We start from the raw sequence: 9877 nt of genomic DNA, 5'->3' as shown, positions 1-9877 counted from the left end.
GGTCACACCACCTGGACACGCATTCCTCACTACAGCCTCCAGCCAGCGGTTCTACCTCACCTGCCACTTCTCAGCCTCCCCACACCGTCCTGCTTCCCTCCCCTGTTGGGACACTCCTCTTCATTCCTGGGGTATATCCCTCAGTTTGGGGGGGGGGGGGGGAATATATATGGAGATATACCTATCTCATAGAGCTGGAAGGGATCTTGAAAGGTCATCGAGTCATAGAATATCAGGGTTGGAAGGGACCTCAGGAGGTCATCTAGTCCAACCCCCTGCTCAAAGCAAGACCAATCCCAATCTACTCCAGCCCCCTGCCTTCACTAGCAGGACCAAGTACTGATTTTTGCCCCAGATCCCTAAGTGGCCCCCTCAAGGATTGAACTCACACCCTGGGTTTAGCAGGCCAATGCTCAAACCACTGAGCTGCCTCCATGGTGAGGCAGGGGAGGGGTAGGCGCTCAGTCTGCACTGGGCTCCTAGGACCCCTGGTTCCTCCTGCAGCACTTCCCCTCTTTTCTCCATCACTAGACTATTCCCAGAGCGCTGAGGTGGCATCTCCACCGCTCCACACCCACCCCCCTATCCCTGGCCTCCAGGTCTCTGAGCCAGGGGTCACTGCCTGTGCACCGCAGAACCTGCTGGCTCCACCTCTGCCCCAGCCATCTGCCAGGCCCAGGCATTCTGCCTGGCTTCCCAAGGGACAGGTTCTCAGAGGCATTGGTGGGCAGGGCACACAGGGCAATCTGCCATGAGCAGGAAGGGCCGTACTGCCCAGCAGCTTGGCCCCTTGGTGTGGTCCCTCCCCCTGCTGTCTTCCAGCTTTCCCTGCTTCTGGCGTCTCCACGCCAGCATCTCCCAGCCAGGTCCTTCACAGGCCTGTTAGGGGTCTGGGGGACAGGGAGTACCTGGACAGGAAGAAAAGGCCCTTTGGGCTCCAAAGTGAGGAGGCCCTCACGTCGCCTTATGTCGGCCTGGTCACCCTGGGAAGGGCAGGGTGGCTGGGTCCCCAACCCCAGAAGGATTCACCCCCAGGTCTCCATTAGTCAGTGCCGGCCTCTCCCGCCCCCAGGTATTCCCTGGATCTCACCCAAGCCCGGATCACAGGCAGTTTGCCTGTCCCTGCGGCTGGGTTTTCAGAGCCAGCTCAGCAGCTGATCTGTGTTCATGACCATGGCACCGGATCCTGTGATGGGGCTGGAGGAGGAAACCAACACCATTGAATAAAGGCTGCAGAGAAACGACGGTAGTTTTATTGTGGGGAGATGGCCACAAGGTGGCAGCAGAGGATGAGAGCGGGAAAGGGCTGGGTCCAGAGTCTGAGGTTAAAGCTAGTTTCCATTGTGAACCGCACCAGGACCCCTGTTAACTGTCTCTGAAATGCCAAACGATCTTCATTGTAGCCCAAACTGTCTCTGTTGCAGCCTGAACGTGCTTGGCACAGCTGGATGTGCAGCTGTCATGCGGTGCTTTACAATGATTATCAGTTGTTCTTATTTTCAGGAATTTGCAATACTACAGCCCAGAACAAATGTCCCGTGTGGGGTTAATAAAGTGGGTGCTATGGCCCGGCGGGGCAGGGGCCACCAGCAGCCCTGCAATGTGCCACTGACCCAAGCAGACTTTGGAATTGCACCCAGATGGTGCCAGTGGTGGGCCCAGGCCGAGCCAGCACCACGTGCTTGTCCGTGGCCACAGCTGGCTCCTGGGCCCTGCCCCAGCACAGATAAGGGGAATAAGCTATAGCGGTATGAGGCACCTTGATCCTATCCCCTCGGTGTAGCGGCAGCGGTAAGATCTCCCCCCCCCCCCCCCAAACCGCCAGGCAGCCTGGGCCAAGAGGAAAGGGTAGAGCAGCCCTGGCTGTCCTCTCGGCCTGCTGGGAGACGTGTCCCTGGGGAACAGGGAGTGTGACTAGCAGGTGGCAGTCACTGACCTGTCTCAAGAGACCACAGGGAGGGGGAAATCGGGCCCCCAGCTCTAAGGGTGGAGAAGAAGGATTTGTCTGGGACTTGGAGGATCTTTCCTTCCCTTGCTCACTGCGGGCCCATGAGTGTGAAAGGCACCTAGGGCACACAGGGAGCTCTCCATAAACACCGCGCAGGGCTGGGGAGTGGGGAGATGGTTGGGAGCAGTCAATGTCTGCTGCCCAGTGGAGAAATCTGGACTCCAGGATCTGCACAGTGCAGCTATAAACCACGTCCTCCATGGCAGATTTCACAACCCTACCAGTCATTGCCTCATCTGCCCTGAACCTTGGCCTACAAGAGCTCAGCAGCCAGGGCTCCCATTCCATGCAAACCTGGGCCCCCCTTTGCCACAACCAGCACGGTGAGTCTCCAGGGGGTTGAGTTTTGGAGTGTCAGTGACCTGGTTTGAGAAGGGCAGCCTTCCCTCTGCCTTTCAAGGCTCCGTTGCTATCTTGGGTATCTGGCCCCCATGACCAGCATATCTGAGCCCCCAATCCAGAAGAGACTGATCCTCATGCCCCACCCTCCCATGCACAAGAGTTGTACTAGGGTAGGTTCACCCATGGTGAACTTCCTGGGCTGTCACAGGCTTCCAGTGTGACCCTGGACAAGTCACTTAGCCTCTGTGCAGTGGGGATGCTAGTCCTGCCCTGCCTCACGGCGGTGAAAGGGAAATGCACAATTATGCCATGTGTTGAGAGCCACTGATGCTCTCTACAAGGTATAATTATTGTTCTACAGATGGGAACAGAGGCACAGCAACAGACCAAAGCTCACACAGGGAGTGAACCAAAGCTGGGAACTGAATCCTGGTCATCTGGCTCTCAGGGTAGGGGCCAGCCTTCCACTCCATGCTCAACCTCCACAGTCCAATTCCTGAACCTCCAGCACCTTCCCCTTCCTTCCACTGCGCATGACGCACTACCAGGTCCGGTCCGGCATGGTGACCCTCATTCGGGGAGCAGTCCCACTGGAGTGTAGGGCGAGGGCTGCTCCCGTGCGTGTGGGTCTGCAGGGTTGGGCCCTTGGGGGAGAAGGGTAGCGGCTCTCAAATGCCAACAATGTTATTGCTCCAGTGCATTGATGCACACAGCGTTTTGCAGGCAAATCCCAAGAGTGGTGGTGTCTGCTCAGAGGCAGCTAGCAGGGGATGGATGAGGCCAGCAGGAGCGGACAGCTGGCAGCGAGAAGGGCAATGTGAGGATGAGGCTATGGATGGGGTTCATTGTCCTGGGTCAGAGAGGCTGGTCCTGCAGGATGATCCCTGGGGAAGATGACTCAGTGACGCGACCCAGAGCAGACAAGGGCTCGGAGAGGTGGATGGAGCTGGTGGAATGGGTGTGCCGGGGGTTACGCCAGGGCAGCACCAGGCAGAGTCTTCAGGAAGAGGATGAGGCACATGGGCTCGCTGTGGGCGGAGGCTGGTGGGTGGATCTGAGCAGGGAGCAGACAGGACCCCCATGGTGGGCCAAGGGAGGAGAGTTTGGCTGCAGTGGGCAGAATGGGCTGGACAGGAGAGGGGAGGAAGAGAAGGCTGCAACCCTCAGGTGAGGCATGAGGCACCCAGGGCCGGAAAGAGCTGATCCCAAGGGGATGGGGAAGAACAATGGGGTTTGGCAGCAGGGGAGGGGAGCTGTGGCAGAGGCAGATCTGAGTCATGGGCACCAAGGGGGCAGCAGCACCCTGGGGGCAGACACACTCGTCTGGGGTGGGGGTAGGTTTAGAACGGGAGCAAGCGCCAGCAGCTCCTGGGGAAGGAGGGGCCCGCTGGGAGAGGGTCCAAGAGATACAGGGAGGTCGGGAAGTAGGAGAGGGCAAAAGCCTGGGAGGAGGGGGCAGGAGAAGGGAATCTTGAGGGGGGAGGGATAATCCTGAGACCCAGGACAGAAGAGGGATGAAGGGCAAGTGGGTGGCAAGGAGACCCCTTGGCTCAGCGAGGGGAGCTAGTTACTCTGGGGAGGGCTGGCTCAGCAGGTGGGTCCCAGCGGTGGTAGAGGCTTGTGGGGTAACTAGCACACGCCAAGACTTGGGGATGGCAGTGGGGTGGCAGCTGGCTCTTCTCCAGAGTGGGGGGAGAGAAGGCAGGATCAGCAACCAAGTTTCCTGGCAGGTGCCAGCCTGTGTGTGGGGCAGTTGGCAGACCCCACGGGTGAGCTAGCTCCACCGACACCAGCCAGGCCTGGCTGTCTGCACGCTCACCAGCCTGTCCTGGCATGGGCCGCAGGTACTCCCAGCTCCCCTGCTGGGCCTGGCACTGTGGGAGGCAGGATCCCTCCCCGGGTGTGTCAGAAAGCCCTGCTTGGGCCACCAGGGCCAGAGCAGCCGGCTGCCAGGGCTGCCACCCAGAGGCAGGAATTCCAGTGACCAGTTGTCACCGGCTCGAGGTGTGGTCCTGGGGGGGTTGCTGCTTTCCTCGCTGGGTCCCCTTAGTTTGCCCCAGCAGGGCAGTTCTTTGTCTCTGACTGAGTCCAGAAGCATGCCTCAGTCTCTGAGCTGTGATTAGGGAGGCAACCTGGAGCAGGGGTGCTGTCCCTCCACTGTCCCAGGCCTTTCTGCCTCTCCGCTGCTCTGTCCCCTTTGTAGCAGGCCTTGTTTCCTTCACTGGGCACAGCTGGGTGCCCTAGGGTTGCCAACTTTCTAGTTGCACAAAACCAAACACCATAGCCCCCCCTTCCTGAGGCCCTGCCCCTATCCTGCCCTTTCCCTGAGGCCCTACCCCTACTCACTACATTCCCCCTCCCTCAGTGGCTCGCTCTCCCCCACCCTCACTCACTTTCACTGGGCTGGGGTAGAGGGTTGGGGTGCAGGAGGGGGTGTGGGCTCCGGAGTGGGGCCAGAAATGTGGGGTTGTCAAGGCTGATTCCCCACTCTGGCACTTTGAGTACAGAAGGTGGGGGCCCGCAAGGATTCTAACAATACTGGCCACTCCAGGCTTGTATTAAACTTTTATTTAAACTTGTATTAAATTTGTATTACAGCTTTTCTCTGACCTTGGATGGGTAGATACTGCCACCACCCAAGTGCAAAAACCCCTTTGAGAACCCAGGAAGGCGCACTTGGAAATTCCTTCCTGTGCAGTACCCTCAGGCCCTTTCATCACCCACTCCGGGGAAGAGCTGAGAAAGAAAAACAAAGGAAATCAGCTGTTGCCACCAGCTAATTAAACAACATGTGCACAAACCTCTTAGGACACAAAAATCCAATTCTGTTCTTTAAAAAGGTAAATTTTATTAAAAACAAAAAGAAAGAAAATACATCTGGAAACTCAGGCTATTGCTAAATTTAAAAAGAGCAAATACAAGGATTAAGTATCAACAATAGTTTAAGTATCAAATACAAGGATTAAGTATCAACAATAGTTTCTTGCGGTCAAGCTTAAAGGTTACAAGCAAAACAAAAGCATTTGGGGTTAGCACAGAGGAGTCCACAAGCCATATAGAAATAAAAAAGAAATAAACCTAATTGCATCTTCCTAGACATTCCCTGATCTACTTACATATCTGGGGTTTTAAATGAGTAGTTTCTAGGTATGATCTGATGATTTTTCATACCTGGCCCAAAGCTTTTTACAGCATCACTGTTCTGTTCCCTCTCTCCAAAGAACAACAAAAGGGGAGTTTTGTTTCAATTTTAAAAAGTTCTAGCCTTCCCATTGGCTCTTTTGGCCAGGTGCCCACTCACTTCCTTTTAACCTATGCATCACAGTGACTTTTAGACTTTTACAGGTAAGGCAAGTAGAGAATAGCTACTAAGAGGGATTTTATAGCTAACTGGCTGTTGGGTCCATAAAAGGGAGCTACCCCCCCTTCATTTATCACAGGGGTTCAGGGTGCAGGAGGGGGCTCCAGGCTAGGGGGTGGGGCCGAGGGATTTGGAATGTGGAAGGGGGCTGTGGGTTGAGGTAGGGGGTTGGCGAGCAGGAGGGGGTGCTGGCTCTGGGCTGGGGCTGGGGATGAGGGGTGCAGGGGGGGCTCAGGGCTGGGGCAGGGAGTTGGGGTGTGGGCTTACCTCGGACGGCTCCCAGTCAGTAGTGCAGCGGGGGTGGGGGGTGGGGCTAAGGCAGGCTGCCTGCCTGTCCTGGCACTGTGCTGTGCATGCCCCAGAAGTTGCCAGCAGGTCTGGGTCCTAGGTGGGGGGGAGCCAGGAGGCTCCACGTGCCGCTCTCACCTGCACGTTCTCGGTGCTCGGGGCAGCGCGCGGAGCCCTGTGCCCTGCCGCCGCCTAGGAGCCAGACCTGCTGGCTGCTTCTGGGGTGCAGCGTGGTGCCAGCCAGGACAGGGAGGGACTAGTCTGCCTTAGCGATGCCAACTGGACTTTTAACGGCCTGGTCAGCAGTGCTGACCAGAGCCACCAGGGTCCCTTTTCGACCGGGTGTTCCAGACACCTGGTCACCCTAGGGCGCCTGCCTGCTCTGGCAGCTGGGCGTGGGTGGGCTGCTTACCGGCAGACAGGAGAGACTCCCCTCCTTCCTGCCCAAGCTGAGTATGTGGTCTGTAGACCCCCATTACATCTCCTCCCCTGCTAGACCAAGACCCGGCCTTGACTGTCATAGGCTACTTCTGTAGATGGAAAATCTGTGTTATGATGCAAACCTCTTGCCCAGTGTTGTATCCAGAAGGCGTATGGGTGTAGGATCTCATGATCCTTGGTTTAACTTGTCCATCACATTTAGTCAGCGTAGAGGCGAGCGTGTGATTGGTAACTAGCGTGAGCTTGTTTCCTAGGAGATAGTATCGCAGGCTCTCTCTTGCCCATTTGGCAGCCAAGCACTCCTGCTTTATCACTGAGTATGCTTTCTCACAGGGAAGAGTTTCTGGCTGATATAGACTATCAGGTGTTCCTCTCCATCTGAAATGGCAGCCCCAGCCCTGATTCTGATGCATCTGTTTGTACTATGAATTCCTTTTTGAAGTCCAGGCTATACAGCACTCATAGAATCATAGAATATCAGGGTTGGAAGGGACCTCAGGAGGTCATCTAGTCCAACCCCCTGCTCAAAGCAGGACCAATCCCCAGACAGATTTTTATCCCAGTTCCTTAAATGGAACCCTCAAGGACTGAACTCACAACCCTAGGTTTAGCAGGCTATCCCTCCCCCCGCACTGGTCAAAGGCATCTTGTAGGCTTGTGAGGCATGAACCTTGTTGACTAAGGATCGAACGTGTCCTCCACTGACTCTATGTCCCTGGTAACGGGCCTCTTCCTTTCCTATTGCATGTTTAGTGGGATTTGACGTTACCCCGGCTTTTATTAGGGATCGGAGAATAGCGGTGACTTTATCTAGATGGGAGTCCCAATCCTTACTACAGATCACTACGCCGTCTAAGTATGTCACCGCATATTGACTGTGCTGTTGGAGTATTTGGTCCATCAAATGTTGAAATGTGGCTGCTGGCTTGTGTAACCCGAAAGGCATGGTCCTAAAATGGAATAGGACGAGCGGCGTAGAAAAGGCTGTCTTCTCTGGGCATCCGGTGTTAAGGGAATCTGCCAATACCCCTTTGTTAAATCCAAAGTGGTGACGTATTGGGCTTCTCCAGTCACTCTAAGAGTTCATCCACTCATGGCATGGGGTAGACATCGAATCTGGAAGTCACATTTGCTTTCCTGAAGTCTATGCAGAAACGTAGTGAGCCATCTGGCTTTGGGACCAGCACGATGGGGCTCCTCCAGTCACTCTGGGCCTCTTCTATCAACATGGTCCTGATCTCTCTCTTGGCAGGCCCCCTCAACTTGTTGGGGATTGGTAGGAGCCCTTCCCATTTTACTTTACCAGGTTCTGTACTAATGTGATGTTGTGCTAGGAACATCTTCCCAGGTAGATCTGAGAATATCCGTGGGAAAGTTGCCACCAGTTGGAGCCCCTGCTCCTTTTGCTCCTGGCTGGCTCAAGTTCTGTCTCAAGGTACGGAGCCTTTCTTTAGGCAGTCATCACCTTGGGGTCCTAGTTCCAGTTTCTCCAGAAACAGTGTGATAAAAAGGTTTTCCCCGGGCTTTCCAGGGCTTCGGTAAGTTTACATGGTATACCTGCTGTTCCTTTCTCTTCCCTGGCTGTCTAATCACGTAGTCTACGGTCACCACTTTCTTTGATACCTCGTAAGGGCCATTAACTTTTCCTCAGAGCTTGGAAGAAGCACAGGACTCATTTGAAAGACGTGCATGGCCTCCAGCCTTTCAAGTAACTTTAAACCACACTGTGCTATGTTCTCAGCTCTTGGTTCTTGGCCTTCCCAGATGCCCTGTACCAGGTCGAGTATGCCCCTCGGCTGTCGTCCGTATAGCAATACGAATGGCAAAAACCCTGTTGAAGCATGGGGCACCTCTCTGCTGAGAGTAGTTGGTCCCAGTGTCGGGGATCCTGGGCAATGAACTTCTTGAGCATCCCCTTGAGTGTCTGATTGACCCTTTCCCCTAGGCCATCTGTCGGGGTGGTGGTACACGGATGTGCATCAGGATTTGATTTCTAATAGTTCTCTCATCATCTGGGATGTAAAATTTGTCCCCTGGACCACCAGGACTTCTTTGGGAAACCCAACCCTCGCGAGGACTTTCAGTAGCTCCTTGGCTATCGTCTTAGCATTCGTAGACTGTAGTGGTATAGCTTCTGTGTATCTGGTGACATAATCCTCGATGACAAGTATATGCTGATGTCCCGAGGTGTTTTTCTCTAGGGGGCCTATAAAGTCAATCCCTATCCTTTCAATGGGGGCATCCACCAAGGGGAGAGGCAATAGTGGGGCTTGCGGGCTTTCCTTAGGGGCCGTCAATTGACATTTGGGACATGAGGTGCAGAAATCCTTAACCTCCTTAAAGATTCCTGACCAAAAGTATCGGGCTAGGATTCTTGATTATGTCTTGTCTTTCCCCAGTTGTACCGCACATGGTGTTCTGTGGGCCAAATGCACTAACCCACAGAGGTATATGTGTCGAACTAGCAGTTGCGTCCTTATCTCTTGAATCTGCTTGTCTTGGTCAACGTGATATAAGCAGTCTGCCCTCAGGGCAAAATGTGGGTACTGCTGGGCCTTTAGGGGATCCACGTCTTCATCATCTATCGTGACTACTTGTTTGAAGGCTCGACTCAAGGTCTCATCATTTCTTTGTTGCACGCGGAAATCAGAGAACCTGGTTAGATTCTCCAGGTTCAGTTGCAGAGGGAGTGGTGTATTAGGGCCCGTGGATGTTTCTTCTCCAGGCTCATCTGCCTCACAGGCATGGGTTCCAGCATTTGTGGCCTCCATTACGCCTATGGAAGGGACTGCCTCTGTCACTTCCCTTCACTCTCTCCTCACTATCCATTTCTGAGATTTTCTTTCCTTGGGTCAGGAGGTCAGGATCCTTAAAAGGGAACAAGACCCCCCAGGACCTCCTCTGGGGTGTTTTCTTTGGGTCCTGGTACTAGGGGAAGCTTCTGTAAGAGCTCGGAGAACTACAGCCAGTCCCAGCCTAATATCTCAGGGTAGCGGAGGTCTGTAGACACGCATTCTCTCATCTGCCCTTGGTGCCCATCAATGGTTAGTCTTATTGTTGTGATGAGGTATGGTAATATATCTCCATGGATACAGCTGATTGGGATTTTCCCCTTCTTGAGTTTCATTGCCACCTTGGCTATTCGTTCCCGGATAAATGTCTGATCACACATCGAGTCTACGAGAGCCAGTGTCTTTTCACCCTCCACTTCAACTGGGATTGTGAATTTCCTCAGGCTTTTTCTTCATGCCCTATTCTCTCTGGTCCAGACCAGTCCAAAGTTATACTCCATGTAGAGACAGTTGCAGAATCTGTGCCCCTATTGTCTGCAGGAGTAACAGATCATTATGCCTGTCCCTTGTCTTCTGGCAGCTGCGTTACCTTCTTGCTGAGTTGCAGCAAGCCCCTGTTCCTGTGTAGATATGGGATGAGGAGTT

The sequence above is a fragment of the Emys orbicularis genome, chromosome 7, assembly GCF_028017835.1.
Source record: "Emys orbicularis isolate rEmyOrb1 chromosome 7, rEmyOrb1.hap1, whole genome shotgun sequence".
Classification (NCBI taxonomy): Eukaryota; Metazoa; Chordata; order Testudines; family Emydidae; genus Emys; species Emys orbicularis.
This window is presented reverse-complemented; position numbering follows the sequence as displayed.